Source organism: Pongo pygmaeus, chromosome 10 (genome assembly GCF_028885625.2).
Source record: "Pongo pygmaeus isolate AG05252 chromosome 10, NHGRI_mPonPyg2-v2.0_pri, whole genome shotgun sequence".
Classification (NCBI taxonomy): Eukaryota; Metazoa; Chordata; class Mammalia; order Primates; family Hominidae; genus Pongo; species Pongo pygmaeus.
The window spans coordinates 107,299,992-107,317,174 of NC_072383.2; the positions used below are offsets into that span (position 1 = coordinate 107,299,992).

Sequence of the window (17,183 nt, forward strand, 5' to 3'; positions counted from 1 at the left end):
AACATGGCAAAATTCCATCTCTACCAAAAATACAAAAAATTAGCCGGGCATGATGGCGCATGCCTGTGGTCTCAGCTACTCAGGAGGCTGAGGGCAGGAAGATCACTTGAGCCCGGGAGGCAGAGGTTGCAGTGAGCCGAGATCACGACACTGCACTCCAGCCTGGGTGACAGAGTGAGACCCAAAAAAAATAAAAATTAAAATTAAGGGTGAGGTATAATAAAGAGGTATCATACTTTTTAAAGTTTTCAAAGAAGAGCACTCATATATTTACATTTTATAATCTATACTCATTTTAGGAACTTCTTACAACCACCTAACGTCAAACCTAAGCACTCACTGGCAATGTGAAGCAGAAAGCAGTGAGCACATTGCAGAGCGGAATGTGACGCTATGAAAATGACTGCCGAAAATCAAGTCTGACAAGAAGTAAAATGAGCAGCAAAACAGCAACACATAATGAACCTGAAGACAAAAGATAAAATTCCTAAAACTGGGCTGGGTGTGGTGGTTCATACCAGTAATCCCAGCACTTTGGGAGGCTGAAGCAGGAGGATCCCTTGAGCCCAGGAGTCTGAGGCTGCACTGAGCTATTATTGCACCACTGAACTCTAGCCCAAAAGACAAAGCAAAACTGTGTCTCTTAAAAAAAAAACAAAACAAAACAAAAAAAACTGTAATTCTCTCACACCTTATTAAAGAGAGACCCTTTTATGAACTAAAAGATGCCATAATGAGGCCTGTAACTCACTTAAAATATAATAGAAATGACACTACAGAAATTTTGCAGTTACTAAAATGTGAGAATATATAAGGACTTCGAAATCATCTCTAGCTCTTCAATGGCAGAAATATATATTTCTATTACAGAGATAATGTGCAAGGATGACATGTTTACAACCCTCCACATCTCCCAATTTTCTGGTTATCACCAGCATCTTTATAAACACAACCACCTCTTTTGGTCCCTGGAGCTTTGAAAAAGCACTGCCGAAGAAACGTCCCTTGGGAAGACAAAGGCAGGCACTACCTGACCCCCCTCCGCCCCAGGATACTCGCAACACTGCGGAACCATATAAAATCGCCTGAGGCAGCAGCCATCTCCCTAAGGTGCACCACAGGAGACCAGACTCAGAAGCTGAATTCTGTGTCTCTCTTCAAAGAGTGGAACACAACTCAAAGAGGCAAATTAATCCCAAGAGGTCTCACACCAACTGCAAAACTTTTATAGACATGAGTGACCTAGCAATCTCACTTAAAAATTAATCCTTGAGGCCGGGCGGGGTGGCTCACACCTGTAATCCCAGCACTTTGGGAGGCCGAGGCGGGTGGATCACAAGGTCAGGAGATGAGACCATCCTGGCCAACACGGTGAAACCCCGTCTCTACTAAAAATGCAAAAATTAGCCAGGCATGGTGGCACGCACCTGTAATCCCAGCTACTCAGGAGGCTGAGGCAGGAGAATTGCTTGAACCTGGGAGTCGGAGGTTGCAGTGAGCCAAGATCGCCACTGCACTCCAGCTTGGCAATAGAACGAGACTCTGTCACCAAAAAAAAAAAAAAAAAAAATTTATCCTTGAATATGTTTCTAAACATTCTTTTACATATTGATGACCTACTTTTCTTATCAACAACTGGTAAAAAACACACTGTGTATAACTGTTCAAACTTGTTAAGTCTGTTTTTCACTACTTAAGTCATATGGAGTAGACAATAAAATTTTATTAATTCTTTGGCAATACTGTTATACCAGGAAATGAAATTACTGGATGCTCATATCTTAAAAAGGGATGGGGGATATTTTTATTAATAACTTCATAAGGCTAGTCACAGGCAAAACTAGCAGTGTCAAAAAACCAAATAATCACCTTCACCTGAAGAATTTCAGCCCTCCCTTTTTAACCCATACCTTGGGCAAGCAGAGATTAAGTGGATTAAATGAACATGTACTCCTGACAGTGTTTCAAAGGAACATTAAGGAAAAGCAGGAAAATCTCTGGCTTGGATGTCAGACACAAATTTATCTTGACATAGTCACCTACCCAGCTAGATCATTTTGGTCCTCTGGTTGTTTGTTTCTTCATCTATAAAATGGAAGAACTAAAATAAATGATTTCTAGGGTCCTATCAGAGTCTACAAGAAATCCTTCTTTCACTGGGATACAGTCCACATCCTACCCAGTAAAACAGACACAATTCACTGAAAACCACATTACTTACTAACATCCACAGGGTTATACGTATTACATATATACTCAACTATGAATGTTGAATAGGTCCTTAATCCCAGTCATTCTTTTATTCAACAACTATTCACTGGGCTTTGACCATGCGCCTAGCACCATACTAGACATGAGACACAACTGTGAGCAAGCAGACCTGGCCCCTGCTCTCATGGAGCTTACAGTCCACTGCAGGAGACACAACACAATCAGATATTCGTGCAAACATTAGCATGCCGCTGTGGCAAGTGCTGGAATGCAGAAGAACATAAGGTAACTGAGTCAATAATCAGGGGGAACAGAACCAGTCAGAGAAGTGACACTTAAGCTGAAATCAAAGAATGAGAAGTCAACTGGGCAATAAGAGAAGAAAAGTGAGTCCCAGCTGGGAGGAACAACAAAATATCAAAAGTCTGTATCAAAAGCAAGCACTTGTCAGAATCTGGACTACTTAGCCCGCAGAGGCTGGAGCCCAGAGAGCAAGGGTCGAAGAGGCTGGGAGGTCAGCAGAACCCGGATCACAGAGGGCTTTCTAGGCCATGTTAAGGATTTTATCTTTACTTGCAGTCTTGGGAGCCATAGAAAATTTTTTAAGTATGAGTATGTGACATAATTAGATTTGCATTTTAAAAGCTCACACTGAATGAAGCTGGAGAACGGATCTGCAGGTGGGAGCATCTGAGAGGATTCAGGGAAGCTAGTTAGGAAGTCACTGCACTTGTCCAGGCCACAAGTCACAGTCCCAGTAGAAACAGAGATGATGGAGTCAAAAGACTTGAAGTCAACTGAATTTAAAACTGTTTTAGATATGAAGGGTGCATCAACAGTGATGCCTAATTTGACTCATGCAACCAGATGGTTGGGGGTGCCTTCCCACCTTCTCTTTGGTGTGGAGACTTACTTACTACCTCTTAGTAGTAGCTTCAAAGAGCCTTCTGTTGACAAGTAAGGTATCTGAAAAGAGTAAAACCATGGGAAAAATACTTTAAAACTTATTTTTTAAAACGTAATTACCTTTTCACATTAATAATTGGATCCATGGCTTTAAAATTATGTACTTTTGCGAGCAAAAGTGTCTGGAGCTTGAAGAAAAACATATTGAGCATGCTATTTGAAAATGAAAACTAGGCCGGGCACAATGGCTCACACCTGTAATCCCAGCACTTTGGGAGGCCAAGGCGGGCAGATCACAAGGTCAGGAGATCGAGACCACCCTGGCTAACACGTCAAAACCCCATCTCTACTAAAAATATAAAAAATTAGCCAGGCGTGGCGGTGGGCGCCTGTAGTCCCAGCTACTCGGGAGGCTGAGGCAGGAGAATGGCGTGAACCCGGGAGGCATGAACCCGGGAGGCGGAGCTTGCAGTGAGCTGAAATCGCACTACTGCACTCCAGCCTGGGCAACAGAGTGAGACTCCGTCTCAAAAAAAAAAAAAAAAAAAAAAAAATTAGTGGGGTGTGGTGGCACACGCCTGTAATCCCAGCTACTCAGGAGGCAGAGGCAGGAGAATCACTTGAACCCAGGAGGCAGAGGTTGCAGTGAGCAGAGATCATGCCACTGTACTCCAGCCTGGGCAACAGAGCGAGACTCCACCTCAAAAACAAAAAGAAAGAAAGAAAAGAAAAGAAAATGAAAACTAACACTGTTTAAAATAAAAATTTCCCTATGTTTCTGGAATTTTCAGACATCCTATAGAAATAGGAAAGTATAGTGCTTACAATCTTACTGCACCTTAGGAAAAATAATTTTGTCTGCCTGATCCCTTTTGGTAAAATTAAAAATATTTCCTTATCAGCATATGCATCTTCTAAAGGGAAGGAAAAAACAAAACAAAACACTCAATATCGGTATCTACTATAGAGTACAAGAAACTGTAAGAATTTAACTCACTGGAGAAAATGTAGTTACTACCAAATACTTTACCACCATTCAATACCTTTAGAAGAAGGTCTCAGGCTCTTCAGGAAGAAAACAGCACACATTCAATTTCACCAATAAAATGAAAATATCTCTAGGGAAGTGAAGACAAATAAATAAGGCCCACTTTCAGAAGGAAACATTTGGGCTAAATATTCTAAGAGCGAATACTCTACTACAAAAAGCTTTTATCAGCTGTAGCTGGTAAAACTGTAGCCCTAATTCTCCCAAATCCATCTTCCTTCCAAACTGTATCAAGACTTGAAAATTATAATCTTTAATTCTCTATGCTAAATTAATTGGACATCACAATAGTAACTAAAAAGAAATTACCTATTCCTCAAATGAAAGTAGGACAAATAATTTTAAGTAGAAGGCCAGCAAAAAGATCCAGGGGCTTCCTATCCCTAATACTTTTTTAAACAACTACATTTATGGTTTATGGTACTCTCTAAAAACTACCAGAAATAACACACACACATATACACACAAATGCAATTACAAAATAATTCATTTTTTGTGACCACTTATCGTGAATACAATATAAATCAAAGTCTACAGTTTTTCAAACTTTAACATGTATAAATGAACTCCTAAGCGATTAGATCATTTTAACAGTTGTAGTGGTGCACAATTCACCCTATCTTAACTTACTCGGTCCTTGTCAAATTCTCAAGTCAAATGAATTCTCAAATACATTAAATCCTTGGGGCTCCAGGAGTCACTCAAATGCCCTAAGGCCTGCCCTATGATTTCTCTGGTGCTGGGCAGGGCACACCTAGAGGTTCACTGCGGACAAACCTCCACCTTCACCTCCTCCTCCAGGGAGAACATAAGGCAATGACAATAGCGCATTAAAGGATGAGAAACTCAAAAAGAAAAAGATAGTGAAGGAAAACAGCTTTTTCAATGGCTACCTTAACTTTAAATCCCCTTGACAGAAATTATGGTTCTTCCTATATCTATCTTCATTGTTAAATGAAAGCATGCTTCCACTGGGATATTACTTCATTGACTCTAAAATCAAACTTGCTAACCAGGCCAGGCACAGTGGCTCATGCCTATAATCCCAGCACTTTGGGAGGCTGAGGCGAGAGGATCACTTGAGTCCAGGAGTTGGAAACCAGCCTGAGCGACACAGTGAGACCCCCTCTCTACAAAAATATTAAAACATTAGTCAGGCATAGTGGTGTATGCCTGTAATCCCAGCTACTCGAGAGGCTGAAGTGGGAGGATCACTTGAGCCTGGGAGGGCGAGGCTGTACTGAGCCTCAATCACACCACTGCACTCCAGCCTGGGTGACAGAGCAAGACCCTGTCTCAAACACTCATACAGACACACACACACGCACACACAAACTTGCTAACCAGAGCTATAAAATACAGCCATAAGAAACCCATGCTGCCAATATTTTTAATTTATTCAAGAAATCAATTAAGTAAATTTGTGATGAGTACCAAAATGTTGTTATCCTGCTTTTTATCAGAATATATGCTTTAAATAATCAAAACCCCAAAATTTGCTTTACAAATAAAGCATGTTTCAATAAAGGAATGTGTATATGTCTCTGTGTGTGTAAATTTATACATATAAACATCTTGCTAACATATTTATTTATAATAAAAATTATGAAGTTAGCTTATAATAACATAATAAGTTTTTTGTTTTTTTTTTTTTTGTTTGAGATGGAGTCTCACTTTGTCGCCCAGGCTGGAGTGTCCAGGCTGGAGTGCAGTGGTGCGATCTCAGTTCACTGCAAGCTCTGTCTCCCGAGTTCACGCCATTTTCCTGCCTCAGCCTCCCGAGTAGCTGGGACTACAGGCGCCCGCCACCACGCCCGGCTAATTTTTTGTATTTTTAGTAAAGATAGGGTTTCACCATGTTAGCCAGGATGGTCTCGACATCCTGACCTCGTGATCCGCCCGCCTCAGCCTTCCAAAGTGCTGGGATTACAGGCACGAGCCACCGCACCCGGCAAATATTTACAATTAGTAGTCCTAGACCATAGAAAACATCTTTATTCCTTTCATCTTCTAGGAAAATGGAAAGACTGACAATATCACAAGTGTATCATGCAAAGTTGAAATTCAATTACTCAATTAACATTTATTGAGCGGCTACTATGCACCAGGCAATATGCTAGGAAATGGAGGCACCAAAAAACGTAAGATATCCTCTACCTTTAAGGAACATGGAATATAGCAGTATTATAAGGTGTTCACTTTCACAAACTAGAAAATAATTCTGTACTCAATTTCTAGTCATTTAATCCCAAATGTAATTAGTATTAGCATAGAAATCACTAACAGTAGTGACACCCACAAATTACACTTTCACCTACCTTTATAACTCCATAACCAAACTATATTTACATTTTACTCTAACATATTGTATAAATGCATAACCTATTATCATCCCTTTCCACAATCAGGGCCATCTCATCTACCCATCTTACACTACTCTTCCCTAATTACACCAGTTCTGAGTCAGCCCAGTACTATTAGGCACGCCCTCAGGCAGGATCTCACTCCCAGTGTCCCACAAACACTGACTCTCCAACGCCTGTCTCCTGAATTCCCACAGAGCTCACAGTCTATACTGCAGAATTCACCATCAAAGAGTCATGTGCTTGAGGGCGGAGGAGGCTTGTAATGTATTTTTTAAACTTTTACATAATTTAAAAGTAAATCAAAACATTAAGCTTGCCATAACAGACTTCGTGAATATGAATTTTTTAAATGACACCAGAAAAATCAAGTCCCTAATATATTTTGCATCATAAAATGTTTGAATGAGAAGAGTTCTTTGAAACCAGTAGTTCAAACCCTTCACAGAGGCACTAACAGAATGGAGAGGTCAATAATTTCCCACTGTTTGATGAAAAAAGTGGCTTTTTGATAAGTTTATAAGATAATAGAAAAATAGACAGGACCAGTGCCCAGCTCTGGCCATTATAAGATACCCCAATTTACAATCACTACCATGCCCCGATCAACTTTCCAAAGGTCACAGAAACCAAGCCACTTTGCCAAAACCTAAGACCCTTTCAAGCTGTGAAGTTCCCAAATGGAAAACGAAAAAAAAAGATCAGAAGTATTTTGAAAAAAAATTTAGCAGAGTCACTTGTTTTGGAGTTAACAGGAAGAACCTTTCTAAAGCAGGCATGGTTTCTTCCTGATTCCAGGTATCAGGACTAGCCTCCTTACATGGGGTCTGCCTGACTTCACATGCCTCTGCTCAACTTTCCCCTTGAAACCTTGCTGCAATGACTGAATGCAAACATTTCAAAGAGACAATCTGTTTATCAGTAAGGAACCTCCTCTTTAAAAATATTAACACTGTACACCTCTAAAAGGGTTAAAGAACATGAGTGAAATGACATGAATAAAGCCTGTAGTCATCCCAACCCTGAATAACAGTGGTAGTCTAGCAGGGAAATGAATTTGAACCATGTGCTTTGCTACCATGATTTAAAGAAAGTGAGCTTAACCAGGGGAGTAGAAGCTTCAAATTAAGAGAGAGATGAAGGAGGATGAAGAACAAGAAGGGCCAGCACAGATCTAGGGCTGCAGTGGCATGAGACCTCTGGACGCCACACAGCCTGCACAGGGAGGCTCTTGGGGCATGGGGCATGAGTCCTTACTTCTCTTTCACATGAGTACCAGCTCCCAAGATCCAGAATTCCACTATCACCATAAACAATTTCAAAAACTGCTGTGAATTAAACAGATTCCTTCAGTCTAGGCTGGGAACGTACCCACCACTTACAATGCTGAATCAACACAATAGATAGAAACTACTACTAGTAGATCTGAGTTCCAAATAACTGAGTTAGACTCTGGAATACAACCCAGTCTTGAGTTGGGGACCAAATGTACACACTGCCTGCCTCCAAAACAGAAATTTCATCTGGGCTCTTGCTCATTCACTTTCAGAAAAACACACAGTTCATAACCATCCTTTGAAGGTATGATATGTTATTTGTTCCACTTGATAAAAGTAATTCAGTCCACTGCACTCAAGACATTGTCATAATGCATAAAAAGATCAAACTAGCAGTCTTAGGAAGAAAAAAGACTTCCAACTTATCTTTTCCTACAGTAGCACTGTAAAGCAAGTGGCCCACAGAAGAGAGAGCCTGAAGGACAGTTACTCTATTTCTAAAACAGACAACGTGCATCTTATTAAATATCACCCCCAAAGAACTGTGGCCAGCCCTCATTGGCTCCAGCCTCTCTCTTGCTTGCCAAGAAAAACTAGGATGACAATGTTAAGCTAAAGACACTACTAACCACAAAATTAATTCACCATCTAGCTTTCAAAGTGACTAGTTTCCTAATAAATCCCTCTGCTTAACAGAGATGACAGCACACGTTCACATGTGTTCCTCAGTCCCCACTCCAGCCGCATTTGAGTTTTTATATTAATAAATCAGTCAATTCTTTAAGTTCCTAAGAATGAAAGGAATCAGAATCTTTAACTAGGAAAGAATGCTTGACCATTACGAAAAGGAATTTAAGTATCTTTCCTGTGAAGTAAGCAAATAATGGTGATTAAACATTTGTCGTAAGGAAGGGGTGCTTGTGAATTTTGTCATGCACCCCTATGATATCAAGAGTGGAAAATACAGCCTGATGGCTTCACTCTCCTAACACTTCCTTTCCCATGTATGTCTACTATGGTCTCTCATGAAAAATCTACAGCTTTCTTCATCCAGAATGAAGGCCTCAGCAGTTGTTGAGACATGGGGACACACACCCAGTTCCACAATGGAGCAAGAAAGACTCTTACACCAAACCACCATGTGACCAGACTTGTAGTCTGTCTTGGTTTCCCAAAGACAGAACAACCACATTGTGAAACAATAATCAACCTTTGCTAATCCTAAGTGGTTTTCATTATGTCTGTTACAATCTATATATTAATAGTTCAGTACTGGGCCTGTGTTGTTTCTGTCTAAACTTGGTGTTTTCAAACACAGACGGCCTACTAATGCCAATTTTTCTGGCAAGATGCAATGCAAGGGCACCTTTGCAATAATAATCGGTCTTCCAAATACCAGACAAATCTTTAAAACCACTGCTTACTAGTGCTCAGATTATAAGATTGAGGAAATTTAAAAGGATCAATAAAATACTGTCAAGGAGCTTTACATTAAAAATAGAAATCAAGTTTACCAAAGGTTTATCCAAGAGATATCATGTATTTTTCAAGTTTCCTAAAAATGCATCTAAAAATCCTCCTAAAAACCTGGACCAAACTTCACAGTTTAATACATGCACAACCTGAATATGTGGGAAAAAGCAACAACGACAACAACATAGGTACGTGCTACCAACTGTGGTGATTAACTGAAGAAAACCCTGTGAATAGGCTCAGTTTGCAGATCTGGCAAAAGAGCATGACGAAAGGTTAAGCGAATGGAACTGCTGCACTGGGTCAAAGACTAAAAAGGGAAAGCCATGTCAGGTTCACATTGTTAAATAAAAAATCCACACTATACTATAAATCCACACGACTAACTATAAAAATTAATTCATACCACACAAAGGAAGGGGCAGTTAAGTTCCTGATCTTGGGTAAATCTGTCAAGCTCCTGCCACCAAAGTCTCCTCATCTATAAAATGAGGAATAGACCAGCCCACAGTGCTTCCTGTTCTGGCTGTGATTCAGAGTCACCAGGGAACTCACACCCAGGCAGCTGGATTCATATAGGTCCACAGATGATCATCACAAGGCAGTCAAGAATGAGGACCTCTGTACCTGAGCAATAATCTCCCAAATCTCCCAAAATAATATATCCTTTAAAAGATGGTGAGATATTGGTGCCAAATATAATCCATTATTCATAGATTTTTAAGAAGAAATGTAGATCATTGCCTGACCAAAGGGGAAAAAATATAACTGCCTTCCACATACAATCTATAGGCCTTCCTACTCCCATTTATAGTCTCTCTCACTCTGACCTTTGCATTATATTAATTACTCATTACTGCAGCAAAGGAGGAACGGTGTTTTTGTTATTAATGTAAGATCCAAATGACAGGCCTAATTTAACACACCATAAAACTATAGAGGCTCTTTTCCCACACAGGATGTTACACTTTATCACATTGTAACCAGAAGAGTATCTCAAGCACTGCAGTGCAATCTCCATCAAATCCTAAAAAAATCCATCTTTTGCCAGGAACTTTCCTTAAAATGGACAGATAGACACACAGACAGAGAGACTGAATACACAGACCTGAATAGAGAAGACTGTCTGAATAGACATTTCCAATTCAGACAGATGCAAAAACACTGGAGGTGTTTTTAAGACCGCCTTCCCATCCTAAAATTAGACATTTTTTGCCCTCTTCAGTGACTCAACTTTGATTCAAAGTCTAAAATCCTCAGGTGGGAGTATGAATCCATACCCTTAATAGCTTAATGTCAGATGTAAAATGTATTAAACTTACTCTGTTTGCTTCTCTGCAGTTCCATTCATTAACAGACATTTAAGAGTGAAGAGAGGGAACAGGAATGTATTCAGTACCTACCCTGTATTAAGCACTTCATATAATTTTCCTTGCTTAATCTTGCCAATGACCCTGCAAGGTAAGCCTTTTGCATCTCCATACTACAGAGGAGGAAAGTGAAGCTCAGGGAGGTGAGGGAACTGGCAAAGTCACAGCTAGCAAGAAGCGGAGCCAAGAGTGAAGCCCAGCTCAATCTGGCCCTAAAGGCCTGCACCCTCACGGCCTCAGTTCCCCTAAATACAAAACTCTCTTAGAACCAGAACTACAGAAGGTACCCATAGCTCACTGTCCCTAATTAGACAAAAAAGTTGACATTTTTCTTTCTCTTCTGTACTACCTTGCCACAATCCAAGCTTTAACGAACACACAAAAAAGAAAAGGTATCCCGAAATGGCCAACTGGTTTCTCCTAATTCTCAGAAAGGTGCTAAGTGAATTTACTTATTTATTTTTTTTTTTTTTTAAGACGGATTCTTTCTCTGTCGCCCAGGCTGGAGTGCAACTCTGTCGCCCAGGCTGAAGTGCGATGGCGCAGTCTAGGCTCACTGCAGCCTCTGCCTCCCAGGTTTCAAGCAATTCTCCTGCTTCAGCCTCCTGAGTAGCTGGGACTACAGGCGCGTGCCACCACACCCAGCTAATTTTTGTATTTTTAGCAGAGACAGGTTGGCTGTGTTGGCCAGGCTGGTCTCAAACCCCTGACCTCGTGATCTGCCCGCCTCAGCCTCCCAAAGTGCTGGGATTACAGGTGTGAGCCACCGCGCCCGGCATGAAATATTTTTAATTAAAGTATTTTAAAAATAAACATAATCTGGGAGGCCGAGGCGGGCCAATTATGAGGTCAGGAGATCGAGACCATCCTGGCTAATACAGTGAAACCCCATCTCTACTAAAAAATACAAAAAAATTAGCCGGGCGTAGTGGCGGGCGCCTGTAGTCCCAGCTACTTGGGAGGCTGAGGCAGGAGAATGGCGTGAACCCGAGAGGCGGAGCTTGCAGTGAGCTGAGATCGTGCCACTGCACTCCAGCACTCTAGCCTGGGCGACAGAGCGAGACTCTGTCTCAAAAAAAAAAAAAAAGATGAACATAAGAACACAAAATATAACTAAAGAATACTAATTTGAGTCAGACATCCCAAGAGAGGAGAGCATGAACAAAAGAATGAAGAGGCTGGGCATGGTGCATCACGCCTATAATCCTAGCACTTTCGGAGGCTAAGGTAGGAGACTTGCTTGAGCCCAGAAGTTCAAGACCAGCCTGTACAACATAGTGAAACCCCATCTCTACAAAACATTAAAAAAAAAAAAAAGAATGAAAAGGAAGTACACACCCTTAAAATCCAATTTACAACCATTCTCATGAGTGTGACAGGGGTAGTTCCAGTACTAACTGATCAAATACTATCAGGGTCAGCCTGTATGCATTTGGTGTGACTAAATCGTGTTCGCTGGCCATCTACCCTACTGAGAAGACTGTGCGCCAGTCATTACTGTTCATCGGGGGAAAGAACCTGGACGAGAATGTTCTGCCATTGGGGAAATGTTTTAAACACTCAGTTTTATATTTGAGCACTTTTTGGTAAGAGCTGGACTTGGATGCCAGAAAGGCAAACGGGAGTTACCCCATTCATGTTATTTTAACATAGGCAATAAAGACATTCATGATAATCAGAGAAACCCACTGACCTCAGGATCTTTCCAGTTAACTTCAATAAATAATCATTCATTCAGCGAATATCCAGTAGGCACTAATGACCAAGCCGTGAACAAGAGAATCTCAGTCTGCCTTCCATGTGAATTGCTCTATTGCATTCTGCCTTGTATGGAAAGGCACCTTTCAAACTATAAGCTCAAATTCAGGTCCAGTTCTTTGTAGCAAACAGTCCTGATGAATGTACAATACATGAGGGCAGGGACAAATGTCTGCCTGTGAGATGAGGAAGTTTTCATGGAGGAAAAACCTCATGACCCATGTCCCAAAGGACAAGTGGGATTCTAGAAGTAGAAAGGGGATGAAGTAATAAGTTCATCACAAGATTTGAAAGCTGGGATGTTTCAGGGAGTGACACTAGAGATGAAGACATGGGAAGGGGAATAGTGAGAAATAAAGCAGGCTGAAATCAGAGCCCACCTTACTCCACGCCTCATTAAGAAGTCTGAACTTTATTTTGTGGGTAAAGGTGAGGTCACTAGAGGATTTGAACAGGTGAATGGCATGTTCCCTGATGAATCCTTTTTGATCTATAGCATACCTTAAAATATATTAATTCAAACCTTTCCCCAGTCCTTTCACATTTGGGTTTCAATTTATATAACCAAAATATTGATGAGGTTTAAGGTCTAATTTCTAACTAGTAAGACCCCACTATTTATAAATTGGAAATCAACAGAATTTAAAATGTTTGTTCCTAAAAAGGGGCACCAACAAGAAAATGAAAGAACATGCCAGAATCCAAGAAAATTTTTGCAAATCATACAGCTGATAAGGCACTTGAATCTAGAATACATGAACAACTTTTATAACACCAATAAAAAGACAACTCATTAAAAAACGGGCAGAGCATTTGAATGGACATTTCTCCAAAGATTACACATACAAATGTTCACCAACCACATGAAAAGATGCTCAACATCATTAGCCATTAGGAAAACATAGATGGCTAGAATCAAAAAGTCAGAGAGTAACAAGTGTTGGCAAGAATGTGGAGAATTTAGAACCTTCATATACTCTTGGTGAATACCGTAAAACGGTGCAGCTGTTTTGGAGAAGTCTGGCCATTCCTCCAATAGTTAAATATAGAGTTACCATACAACCCATCGATTACATTCCTAGGTAAATACTCAGGAGAAATGAAAATGTATATTCACGGCATTATTCATAATAGCCAAAAAGGGAAAACACCCAAATGTTCATCAACTGATGAATGGATAAACAAAATACGGCATATCCAAACAATGGAATATTATTTGACCATTAAAAACAAGAATGAAGTACTATACAATACTACCACATGTATAAACCTTGAAAATATGCTAAATAAGGGCAAGACACAAAAGACCACATAGTGTATGATTCCATTTATATGAAACGGGAGGACTTCTAAGGGGTATGGGGTTTCTTTTTGGGGGGGATGAAAATGTTCTAAAACTGATTGTGGTGACAGCTGCTCAACTCTGTGAATACACCAAAAACCACGGAACTGTACACTTTAAATGGGTGAACTGTACAGTATGTCTCAATGAAGCTGTTATAAAACAAAAAAAGTTCCATTCTGCACTCTAGAAATACAAAGTACTCAGAAAGGAGTACAGAATCTTGTTCACTCACTTTAAAGGATCTGAACTAGGGCAAAGAAAACCCAGAGAGATTCTATTACTTAACATTCTAGGTACTAGGTCATACTGAAATATTCATGAAGAATTCTATGTTTTAATACAGAAAAGGTATCTTAAGTTTAAAAAGACATACAAGTGTCAGAAAAGAGTTTTCATAATTCAAGGAGACAGTAACACAGAGAAGTCATAAATGGAAAACAAGCTTAAGAGGTTTTATCACACGGATTTGTACCTTGAAAATGCAAGTAGCTCTCAAATTTATTATTGCCCCACCCCTGGAAAAGAGGTCAAAGGTAAAAACAGTCCAATTAATAATATGTTTCTAAAGTACCAGTTTGTGACAAATCAAAATATGAGAAATTAAAATTTTGCCATCATAAAGAAGAGACTCGTCGACATACCCACTTATATAACTAAGAATTGATATTTATCCTTTTGAACATTCCATCTCATAGTCGTTAGAGTGACTCTCTTCCTCATGGTTGGAGTGGATCCCATAAGTGACAGATAAGTTAAACATAAAACTTCTATCAAAAAATCCAACAGTGTTTAAAAAAATGCTATTCACTGACACCGAATCTAATCCTAAACTATATATAAATAAGCATAAATGCTGATTAGCACAATCTGCAGGCAAAGTAACAAAGGATCATGAAAAAGTCAATATTGTGTGCAGTTATGTTTCATCGGTATGTATCTATTAAAATTTATCAGGCTTTAATGTACCTTCCACAAGTAATCAAAATAAATATGGACAAGATAGGTTCTATATTTGTCAAAAATGTGTGCTCCTGACGTTTATACCAAATCTTTGTCCAATCCTCAGTACACAGGACTAACCTCCACCACGAAACACTGCACTTCAAGACCTAAGGTACAACACAATTCTCAGTTTTATTTCACTTTTTTGCCTACTTACTTATGCGATTTCTCAGATCCAATGTTTACTATTATGCTTCATAGCCAAACATTATGACTGTGAAACATACCTCCAAACCAAAAATATTAGTTTCCTTAAATCATCTGAAATGTACAGAACCAAGTCCAAAATAGACTTTGCACATTTCTTCAGTTTTACAGGGAATGAAGAAAGTGAATTAATATTAAACAGGTATCTATTTGCCTTCACAACTGAACAGACGGTACAAAGCAACTGCTTATACTTAATCATGTTTCTGTCTATTCCAGCAGGCCCTGGTGTCAGGAGAACGTTCTGCCAGATAAGGACAATGAGATGCATTATTATATAGAGTGACTAAGAGCCCTACAAGTACTGTTTTAGAATGTAATCCCAGGCAGAAAGGCTGCGGTAAGAGGGCCTAATATTTTGTGGTAACTATTTCCAAAAGTAAATATATTCGCCACCCAGGACCAGTTTATTAAACGCACACTACATTCAATTCTTTTCAAATGTCTTACAGGAGGGAAAAGCCTTTGTATCTTACTATGCCGGGGGAAATGAACAACTTGCAATTTGCTTCGCACTCTGAATCCCACGTTTGCAACATGTAGAGCAAGCACTTTAGACACCACAAAACAAGGGCAGCCTACATTACGGCCAAATATAGGATGTGTTTCTAAACCGTGATGCAGTAAAGCCTACGATTCCTTTTCCAGCGTTCAAAATCCTTTGAACACTCCCAAAAAAGGATGGCAGGGCCAGCGCCTCCCTCCAAGAGGAAGCCCCTTTCTTCTCGGCTCTCACCGCAGCCTGCCACTTCCCCCAACACATTCAAATCATTTGAGAGACGAGAGCTGGGGAGCGTGCGCCGGTGGGGACAGGCGGGAGAGCTCGGTTTCTGCATTCCCACCCTCCACGTCTGACCTCATCCTCAGTCATTTCGGCGCAGCGGGGCCCCACCTGCACCTCGCTCCTTTTTACTGCTTCCCTCACCAGCTGCCCCGCTATTAGGGAAACACACCTCTGAATCACCCAGTTCACTCGGACACCCTGGGCCCCCGATACGACAGCCTTCCTGCTTCGTTCCTCCCCTCCCAACCCCCAGCCAGTCCCAGCCCTCTGCTCCCTTGGCCGGGCTCAGCCTCTTCCCAACCCGCCCCCACCCACATTACTCCAGCTCCAGCTCTGCCCCGCCCTGCCTGACCCCCAACCGAGATCTGCAGGGCCCAGAGCTGGTCTCGCACCCGAAGCCAGGAAACCCGCAGGCCAGGCGGCCGCCCTCGCCCCTCCCGACGCAGGGCCCAGCTCGCCCCGGCCCCACGTGAGCCCGGCCCCTGCCCGCCCCCACCCACTCGTTCCCTGGGGCGGCCCAAACCCAGTCCCCAGGCCTGGAGCCCCCAGGCTCTGCGCCTCGCCCGAAGCAGCCCTTCCCTCCCAGCACCTCGCCCAAGCAGGCGATCCCTGACCCCTAAAAGCCTTCCCTGGGCAGCCTCGTCCCACCTCGGCCCGCGCCTCCGCACCCGGCCAGGAGCGTTCCGGACCTCGAAAGCCTCCTTCCTCCCCACAGGGACCCTGCTTCACGCTCCCCACGCCACCTGGTTCGGTCCCCAACTCCCTTTCCCCGAGCCCCCGACAGCAGCCCCCGGCCCTAACCCCTTGCAACCCAGCCCGTGAACCCGCGCCCCGCGCGCCCACCCAGCCCTGTCCCCTCCACCCAGCCCTGCCCCTCGCCCCGCCGGCTCCTGTCAGCCGGCGCAGGCACATGCTCAGAGGACAGGTCCGCCCTCCCGACTCGCTCTCAGGCTGCCCCCGCCGGGCGCGCGCAGCTCACCCGGGCCGAGGTGCCTGAGGCGCCGCCGCCGAAGTCCCCGCTGCAAAGCCGGGCGAAGCGTCCGACCGCTGCCGCCTCCCGCCTGGCACTAAGCGCCGTGCGGGGGAGGGGCGCGGGCAGCCGCCACCGCCCCCGCCACTGCGCGTAGGCCCCGCCCCCGCGCCGCGCGGGGCCCAACCAGGGCTGCCGGGCCGCTGTGCGCCACGCCCACTTCCGGAGGGGAAGCCCGCTTCCCACCCCACGTTCCACGCCTCGCTACGCCCCCTCTGGTCGCGCCGAGTGATGCAGGCGGTGCCCAAGCGCACGCCCCGTTCTCCAGTCATCTGAGTGGTAGAGGGCCACGCCCACAGGCGCCAACGAGCCACGCCCACTGCTCCTTAGACCCCGGAGGGGGTTCTTAGAGCCCCGCCCACTGACCCGCTAGGCTTTGCAAGGCCACGTCCCCTGGCTCCTCAAAGAT

General features: G+C 42.7%; 1 protein-coding gene across 1 annotated transcript in view; it reads right to left on the reverse strand.

Moving 5' to 3' along the window:
• Window positions 1-16,876, reverse strand: part of CORO1C (coronin 1C) — an 83,901-nt gene extending 67,025 nt beyond the window's left edge. The window contains exon 1 of the mRNA XM_054442996.2: window positions 16,724-16,876. The gene's annotated coding sequence lies outside the window, so the exon portion shown is untranslated. The remainder of the gene's footprint in view (window positions 1-16,723) is intronic.
• Between the last annotated feature and the right edge of the window lie 307 nt (window positions 16,877-17,183).